The sequence below is a fragment of the Leptinotarsa decemlineata genome, unplaced genomic scaffold (assembly GCF_025532065.1).
Source record: "Leptinotarsa decemlineata unplaced genomic scaffold, Ldec_3_MD MMD2_tig00003294_RagTag_RagTag, whole genome shotgun sequence".
Lineage (NCBI taxonomy): Eukaryota > Metazoa > Arthropoda > Insecta > Coleoptera > Chrysomelidae > Leptinotarsa > Leptinotarsa decemlineata.
Genome location: NW_027412585.1, coordinates 594,127 through 604,409, shown reverse-complemented (window position 1 = coordinate 604,409; position 10,283 = coordinate 594,127). Strand labels below are relative to the sequence as shown.

At 34.9% G+C, this 10,283-nt stretch overlaps 1 long non-coding RNA gene across 1 annotated transcript; it reads right to left on the bottom strand.

Moving 5' to 3' along the window:
- Window positions 1-915: 915 nt before the first annotated feature.
- On the bottom strand, window positions 916-2,564 carry LOC141483301 (uncharacterized). Its single transcript, XR_012466002.1, has 3 exons — window positions 1,782-2,564; window positions 1,624-1,716; window positions 916-1,322 (listed from the first exon to the last, which is right to left on the bottom strand). It is a non-coding gene; the product is annotated as an uncharacterized lncRNA (long non-coding RNA).
- Window positions 2,565-10,283: the final 7,719 nt, after the last annotated feature.

Sequence of the window (10,283 nt, the reverse complement as noted above, 5' to 3'; positions counted from 1 at the left end):
AACCAAACATAAGTTTATGAGGTGTGAATCCTATGCTAGTATTAGCAGTATTGTTCATGCCCCATACTGCATCCGGAAGCACAGAATACCACTCGCATTCGTCACTTATACTAGTGTTAATTGCCGATTTTAATATTAAGTTATATCTTTCGACCTGGCCATTTGACCTAGGTGATGCAACACTGTTTGAAACGTGTTTGAATTGATATTTGATAGAGAAATCTTTAAAACTTTTACTCGTAAAAGCTTTACCACGATCACATATAATTCTTTTGAGTACCGCAAACATGCTAAAAAGATCTTTCAAAATATGTATCACTTCTTTTGATTTAGTAGTTTTTGTTGGCCTGGCAAATGAAAATTTAGAAAAAGAGTCAACGATCATAAATATGTAACAGTATCCGCCAACACTCTTGCCCACATAGCAATAGATATTCCAGGTATATTTCATGAATATACATTTAAGGATATTGTATTATGCTATGAATATGCCATGGATATATATATCTTCTGGAGAATATTCCCTGGAAGTGCTCCTGGCGAACCTTTGATATATTTTAAGAATATTCCTTGGGAATATTCTTGGAATATCTTATAATATTCTTAGAATATCTAAGGTATATTCTATTAAGAATATTCCAGGAATAGAACCCGAGGAATATTCATAAAATATTCAGGATATTCTTAGTTTATTGTAGGAATATACAATAGAGAAACACCATAGAATATTCTTTAAATATGTTTTATGAATATTCTAGGAATATTTGAAATATTCCAAGAATGTGACGAGTAACCGCTATTAGGCATGTATATATTGCATTTTGATACAAGATTCACACAAGTAATAAAACACATAATATTCATAAACAAATATATTTTAAAAACAATATACACTGAAATATTTGACGTTTCAACCAATATTAAAAATAAAAAATCTAATTCAAAATATTTATTCACTGAATAAAATATTCCTGAATACTGTCATATTACAAATATTAGAAATGTATTCAAATTAGGATGTTCCTACTCTCAAAATACTAAAAAAATACTAAAATAACAACCCTGTGAATTCATCAGCACTAATTAAAAAATAATGAATATATCATTTCATTGAAAAAGAAAAAGTGTATCACATCAAGAAATAGGTTAGGTTAGGTTTCTCACTTCGAAAAATAAACCCACAAATGAAGTATTTAAAATGAGTGGTAAGATGGGTTCTTCAATGAATTTCACTTACTTAAAGTTATTCAAACTTTGCTTACCAGAATAGTTTTCCTTATATTTGTCCAACAATGCATCAGCCAGTGTTTCAATAGTAATACCTGGAACAAAATGTACATTAACGTTCATTATCACTATTTGAAAGTGGTACAATAAAACTGGAATAAAAATCAAATAGATATTTTTCGCATAGGTTACTCATGAACATTCACAACATTTTATGACTTGTAGAGCAACTTGCATTGTCTTGTTGAAAAGTAATCATTACGTTTTCAGTTCCTTGGCGCACCTGCCTGTACCAGGTACCACTCTGTTTCCTTTTGGGCAAATTGATACTATCTTGAAAACGAGTGATAAAAATTATGAAAACAAATGATACAAAAGAATGTGTCATTCACTTACTTTTCTCTATTGAAGATACACAGCTGAAATCACTCTAGTTCAAACATGTACTTAGTCAAACCAACAAATCCCACACACCAACTCTCCTCGAACCTAAAATGAGGTATAGTAAGTTAATCACCATGACTTCACTATCGATACTATTGCATTTTACTTACTTTTCTTGAAGACTGAATAGATGCAACTCTCCTGTTTGAAGATCCAAAATTAAACTATTCGCTGTACTGCAAATTGGACAACCCCAAATTATAAATGGTACACTGAACGTGACAGAATTATACTTTGATAATAACACCAACACATCATGCATTACACACGCGAACCTGCCACGTCAACCGCCATGTTGAATCAAATGTCGTATTTAACGCAAACGCAAATGTACCATGCATTAAGGGATAGCCGCTTTCACAGAGCTTATTCGACTGTCGCGCGCTACACTTCAATTGACCAATGAGAAACGTTTACTCCAATTATTCACTTCCCCATTTCTCTGTTTCCAGGATTTTTCGCTTTGTAATTAAATAATTTCAAATACAAAAAGACAAATAGGATGAGAATTAACCAATTTATTGATGCAATTGGTTCATTTATTGGCCCATTCAAATTTTTTTGTCGTTTCCAACAGTTGCTGTTGGAGCAATTCATCCAGAATCTTTGCGTTGAGTTCAAAAACTGGTTAACACTATCAGGGTTATATACATTAGGTTATGCATTCGATTAAGATTTTCAAATATTTTTGTTTTTAATAATATTGAATTATTTGAATACGTTATTATAAGATAATTCAAAATTCCATTGTATAGAATATTCCAAAATATACCGTGGGGATATATTCTAAGAATATACCATATGGTATATTCGATCGACAATATTCTTAGAATATTCAAGGGAGAATAATCCATTTATAGACATTCTATGCACATTCTTTCGGGAATAATCCTGCCATATTCATTAAAGCATATTCTATGAATATTCTAAAGGCATGTATATATTCCAAGAATATTCTATGAATATTTGGAATATTTACTTTCGTTTTATGATATACAGGGAATATTCCATGAATATCTAGTGCTGTGTGGGTGACATATGGACCCAAATAATCAACATGCCAGGTGTGCAGGGGTGCAGGGATAGGATAAAAGAAACAGTGTTTCTTACCATATTGGTCTTTTTTGTACGAACATTCAATACACGAATACACATATTTTCTTATGAAACGAGTCATACCCTTAAACTAAAATTTACTCTTTATTGAAAAATCACATTTGCGGTATCCAATGTGCCCAATTTCATCGTGATATTTTTGTAAAATATTAAACCTTGCAAATTTAGGTATAACTAATTTATCCTTGTTGTCGGCGGTTTTCCTGTATACTCTATTGACTTTAATAATATATGTATTTTTCAATTGTACATCGCAATTTTTTTGTTTGAGTTTGTCAAAAATTGCTTTCAAGGTATGATCTTGGAGTTGAATGCACAATATCCAGTCATCAAAATTATTAATTTTTAAAACAGTATACGAGGGTGGATTTTTGCTTAGGGCATCTACATGTTTCATTTTGTCCCCCGGTCAAAATGAAACATGATTTCAAAATCAAAATCTTGAATTGCAAGCCACCATCTTGCAACGCGGGGTACACGATCACGTTTTGTAAAAATAGAACGTACAGCAGCACAATCAGTTACAATAACGAAATGTATTCCCATTAAATGAACACGAAATCTCTTAATTGATTCCACAATTGCAAGGGTCTCTAGTTCGTAAGAGTGATAGACTTTCTCATCCTTAGAAGTCATTCGACTGTAATACATCACTGGTTTGGAATGCCCCTTATGTTTTTGTAATAAAATGCCGGCTATTCCTTTAATACTGGCGTTCGTATGCAACTCAGTTTCGAGATCTGGATTATAAATACTAAGTAAAGTTCTAGACGTAAGACGTTTCCTAATTTCACCGAAAGCAAAATCTTCTTCCGAAGTCCATTTCCATGGCACTGATTTTTTTTAAAGTTTTGTCAGGGGGGCTACAATGAGTGCATGGGTTTTTATAAAGTTTCGGAAATAAGAACTAAGACTCGAGAATTGTCGTAATTCGTGAAGATTTTTGGGAAAAGGAAATTTTGAAACAGCTGTTATTTTGTGCTGGCTTGGACGTATTTCGTTACCATCTATTTCGTATCCCAGGTAATTAATAGTGGTTTCAAAAAAAAAGCATTTATCTATGTTTAGTTTGAAATTGACATTTTCAATATTATGCATACAGTTTCTAGCAAATGGAGACCTTCTTCGATTGTTTTTGAAGAAATGAGAATATCGTCCAAATATATAGTAATATTTTCGTGACGCAGTTCGGTACACAAATTATTCAAAAATCTTTGTGAAATGTCGCTGGAGCGTTTGAAAGCCCAAAAGGCATTCGTAAAAAGTCGAATTGTCCGTCCTGCGTTACGAAAGCTATTTTATCTATTGATCTAGAAGCAACAGGTATTTGGTAGTAGCCTTGGGTCATATCAAGACTACAAAAATATTTTTTTCCTTCAAGACGCCCGATTTGATCCTCTATGTGAGGTAGTGGATACCTGTCCTTTCGTGTAATAGAATTAAATTTTCTGAAATCTATGCACAATCTGTGATCACCATTTTTCTTTTTCACTAAAATAGCGGGACTCGAATAGTTTGAATAAGATTTTTGTATGATACCATTTTCTAACATCTCTTTGATCTTACTACGAATTATAGCTTTCTCTTTTTCAGAGTATGTATACGGTTTATAGAAAATAGGTTCACATCTTTCTAAATTTATTTCGATTTCTATCAAATTAGTTACACCTAATTCGGATATACCCTTAGCGAAACAGTCTTGAACATATTCAAAATATCATAAAACTGTGATCGATATGGTTCCTTTAAAGCTTCTAGATTAACTTTGACCCCACCTAAATTAATAGGCCACATCTGTTTGATGTCATTGGACAAAAAGTTACTAATTTGCAAAAAATTTACTTCCACAGCCCTTGTCAAAACTCTACCATTATGCCAAACAAGTGTTTTAGGGCCTGTATTGATAACGCTAAGAGCATTGTCAGTTTCAAACAAAAAACAAGATGGAATTGAATAATGTTCGGAAAAATCATATGTTTTCGACAGTACTAGCAAACATTTGTTTCTTTTCGAGCTTATAGGTACTGAAGAGGTACAGTGAGGTTCAATTGTGACATCCTCGTCTAACATTAATGAAAAAGTGTTTCCATGACTCATTTTGCCAATATATATTTTGTTGCCTTGGATCTACATTATTATATCTTTATGATTAATAATAGGTTGACCTCAACAAAATTAATGACAGATTCTATTGAGAAATTTTTGAAGTTAAAATTTACTGTGCACATTCCCTTGGGGAATATTATGCTGTTTCCGAAACCTTGAACCACAATTCGAGATGTTCCCAAACATATATTCAGTTTTTTAATCAGAGAAACATTCGCTACATTTATTTGGCTTCCGGTGTCCAAATATCCTCTAGAGGTAATATTATTTAAGTCAACATTCACAATGTAACTATTATTTGGTACTTGCCTTTATAATAGTCGTACTTTAGCAGGATTCAAATGCCAACATTCCTCCTTCACGTGATCTTTTCGGTTGCAGTGAGTACACTCCTTCAAATTGGGTTTGGCACCATAGTCGTTATTCCCCTGATCTCCAGTTTTTCTTGACGGTCCAGATGATCCGGCGTTGGCATCTCTGAAGAAACAGTTCCTTGCGATATGGCCACCTTTTTTACAAATGAAACATGATTGAATATCTTTTGTAGGTTTTTCACGTTTTTGTGACTCGGATGTACTAGTGTCCAGTTTGCACAAAAATCTTCGAAAGAGTTCTTCGGGTGTTTTGAAGCTTGCAGATTTTGCGGTCCCTTGATACTCTTGTGGAAGTCCATGCAGGAAGTTGCGTTCAGATCTGATATATCACATTTCCTTATCAGAATACATTTGGAATAATAGTAATGTAGCATCGTCTCAGTTATCTGTTTTTTTCTATCCAACATCTGCTTCAAATTATCGACGAAGTTCTCATGCGATGGAAAAGCACTCAACAATTCAGCTTTCCACTCTTCCCACGACTTATTGTAATCCCTAAGACCATTATACCAGAGTTTGGCAATTCCAAAAAGCTTGGATTGCATAAAAAATGATTTTGTAGCATCGTCCCAGTGATGAATTGTGGCGAGTTGTTCGATTTTGTTGAGCCAATTTCTTGAATTCATATCCCCGACTTCAGGATCAAAAGTGGGTACAATATCGTTTTTTCCACTGATACTACTCGATTTAAGTTGATGCACAGGATCATTTGTAACGCCACTATTAATTGTGAGCTGCATTTGACCCAAAATTTTACTCACCTTTGCGGTAATTAGTTCCTCTATTCGGCGCTTTTTAGCCACTTTTCTCCGATCAACTCGTTCATCCTCCGATAAGCTTGAAGAATCTCCAGTCACCTCTTGTCTGCGTGATTTAGCTGTCGTACCTCTCTCTATGTAATCGTTGTGGTGGAGGCGACGTTGCTTCGTAGATTCATCGCTCCCAATATATCTTTCCATTGCAGTCACACAACACGTGGATTACGAAAAAAAATTTAAAGAAAATCCCACTTCTGAAATGTAACAGCGAAAAATGAATTAAACGATGTTCACTGTTCAAAAGTATGCTTTATTCTGCCCAAATATATTTTCTAATCATTCTTTCGCTTAGTCACGTTTATATAAGACTCTAAATACGAAGAAACAAAGCATGTCGTACTCAACCCTAAATGAATAATCAACTGGAGTAGTTCTGAACCGTTGTTCTGAATAATAACAGCTCGAATAACAACAAAAATAGTGATAACAATAATAATGATAATGTATAATGTAATGTAATGTATACCCAATCACTAATCAAGTAATTTCGTTACAATTGCTATGATTTTTGCCTACTTTTTCATTATCAATACCTCAACATGAAATAAGTTTTAAGTATATTGCAATAAGTTATGAGTGCATAATATCGAATTTTGGTAACCACATGATTCTAATTTATTTAATCTCAATTGTTGCAATAAACTTGGGAGATATAACGCCTCTGAATAGAGAATGAAGAGACCTTCCAAAAGATATATCACAAGCCTATACTCCCTATTTGAAAAATTTGGGGTTGTATTTGTCATTCGACGGGGGTTGAAGGTAGGGGTGGCATTTTTCCGTTGAAGTATGTCAAATGATAATTCAAATTTGACTTGTTTCGGTATTTGGTTGTACCGTAACCGCAATAATAAATTTATTCCATTTGGCTTTTACACACTGTATACACTGCCGGGCATAAGATTAGGGTCACTCCAAGGTTTGAAGCTATCTTGGAAATTTGTGTTTATTTGAATTAGTTTGAATATATCATAGTATACTGATAAATTGCTTCAAAAACATAGTTTTTGTTGTTTTTGCGATGAGTGTTTTGAAAACAAGAGCCCTCGCCTCATTATCAAGTTTTATACTTGATAATGAGGTGAAACCCGAAACCAGTCGTAAAAATAAAATAACCAGTGAAAATTAGATAAAAGTGTTTTGATTGATTTCATCAAAGTGATCATGAATTTCCACTATCAGTATATTTTTTTTATATAGTTTAATCCCTCAATTGCTGTTTGTGAGCTGTTGTAAATGTTAGTGTATTGAAAAAGACATTATTTCTGTTGTTGTGGCAAGAATTGTGGCTTTGTAAAATGGCCGCGGTCAGCGGTCAGCAGCAAAAAACTTTGATGTTAGTCTCCCGAATGTGGAACGAGTATAGCGGCGGTACTAAGAAACTGGTCTGCAAACTCGAAGACCTGATTCAGGACAAAGCAGGACTACAACAGCAAAGGAATGACTGCTTTCTCGTATATAATGATTCGAGAAACCGAACTGTCACGGAATTTTTCCTTCGAAGTCATCTGCAATAAGTCAGAATTGTAAACAAGAGTGGGTGGACAGTTATAAGGCTACTCTGTACTGCTGGATTATCTTCTCAAATTAAAGCTACTGAACCGCCGCTTTTCTGTGAACACCAGGTGCCAAGATTGAATTTTTTAAGAAAATACTTGGCTTGGACAGTAGCAGATTGGAGGCGTGTATTGTTTTCCGATTGGATTAGATTAAATTGTCGGCAAGCTAGCCCATTTCCTGAGTCACTGCAACATTTTCAGATCTATTGTGATGCTTTCTGGTTGTTAGAGCTCATTGTTAAGCTTGATATCTTTGATGATACTCCATAGCCATGACACTGATCCCTTCATATAGATGGCAGATTCTAGTTTCTCTTCCCCGCATCTTGCGTGTCTGAGCGTTGCTGTCACTTCGCATTCACAAAGCACATTCAGTGCGATTTCTTCCTCTTCTTGACAGAACCTGCATTGGGTTTCTTCTGTCAGACCCATGTTGCTCATATGTTTCCTGAGTCGGCATCGCCACCCTTACAACCTTACGGTTGTGGTTTAGCAGGTCTTCCGTGAATCTGGGCGAAGAAGTTTTTTTTGTGAACTCTTTCGTTTGCCTTATTCCTGGGAGCTTATTTCACCAATCTATCGATTTGGCTTGCATCCATGAATTTATGGATGTCTTTCTACATGCTTTCGCTGCCCCGCAGAAGGGTTGTGGGCTGATCATAGCCTTGGATGCGCCTTCACGGGCTAGAACATCGGCCTCATCATTGCCCTTGTGACCTTCATGTCCGGGAATTGTTTTCCGATGAATCACGATTTTGCCTCACGGGCTTAGATAGATGTGTTTCGAGTATGGAGACGACCAGATGAGAAGGCGCGAGATCTAAAACGCTTGATTTGATTCTCAAAGATCAATTGATTGAATTCATTACTTCGTACAATATCATAACTAGCGTTCAGTCTGAGTTTCGTTCTCAACATAGTACGACTTCCGCACTCCTCTCCATAACGGATGATATTTTCAAAGCAACCGATGAAATTATGTTACATGTCTAGTTTTATTAGATTTCAGTAAAGCTTTTGATACCTAAGACCGCAGTCTTTTATGCAATGAACTAAATAACTTTGGTTTGGATAAATGTGCCGCAGATCTTATTGAAAGCTTTTTGGAACACCGAACTCAGTGTATCAGCCTTGATCACTTAAAATCTGCAGTTCTGAACACCAAATTTGGAGTTCCACAAGGTTCCATTCTTGGACCTCTCTTATTTAACATCTAAATCTCAGATTTTTACAAATGTATTAAATTTTACAATATCCATCACTACGCTGATGACACTCAAATTTACTTATCTTTTCCGGAAGGCAACCTGGAAGCATAAATAGAGATCTCAATTCACTGTATAACGTCTCGTGCGCACATAACTTGAAATTGAATGCTAAAAAATCATCATATATGTTATTTGGACCCAAATCTAAAAGGAGCCTTATTTCCAACCTCATCAAGATTTACATAGATGTTGTTGCCTTGCCTTTCACTTCTGAATGCAAAAACTTGGGTTTGTGGATTGACTCCGATTTGAGATTTTCTAAATATATCAGTCATCTTTGTAAAACATCTTATAACATTCTCAGACAAATTTTTCCCAATAGAGATATTCTTTTTACACAACTCAAACTGAGGCTTTGCGAAACTTTAATTTTTTCTAAATTATCATATTGCGATTGCATATATGGACCAGCACTAACTCAATACGATTCTCTTCGCCTTCGGAGAATTCAAAACTCTTGTTTGAGATTTTACTTCGGTATACGTAAATTTGATCACATCAGTAGTAGGTTTGATGACTCCGGATGGTTAAGGCTTTAAAAACTACGCTCTCTACATATTCCCACTAATACACATAAATCACTATCAACAAATAAACCTGATTATTTATATAATAGAGTTGTTAGTTTTTCCCAGACTAACAACTATCATACTCGAAATGGCTCTGTCTTGGTCATTTCCAAAAACAACTCGGCACTTTTTACTCGTAGTTCTTCCTATATTTCCGCTAAACAGTAAAATTAGTTGCCCAGTGACTTCAGACTTTACACGATAATGACATTTAAAAAACGCCTGAAACTTCTTCTTAAATCCTGGTAAATGGTGCTCTGTATGTCGATTTTTAGATAACCCTTATTATCATTCATTTTGATCGAGCTTTTATTATTGTGTTCATTATTGTATTGGTTAATTTATCTTCTATTCTGTACTTGTTATTATTATTGTTTTTTATTGTATACTTTTGTAAGGTTGATTTGAAAAACAGCTTATGCTGATAATCCGCCTATTCATCTTATTTATTTTTGATGAATAAAGTCGATTGATTATATTATTATTATTATTATTATTATTATTATTTTTTTCTCACCGTAGTGTGCGCTGGTCAGGCCCTATCCCCCGAAGCCCCGATACATTCGGGAAGGCGCGCCAGCATAATCAACCAATGACCACTCCCCACACCGTGGGGTAAGTGATCATTGGGTCCGAGAATCATGTGCCCTGAGCAAACGCAGTGAGCCAAGAATGACAGCCTTCTGCATCTGTGCGGCTAAGATTTCTGCCTTAGTGCGGCAAGCCGGTATGATTTTGAGATTCGAGAGTAGAGAAGACATCATTCCACCAACGACTCCAACAATCAGAACGACCATCTTGA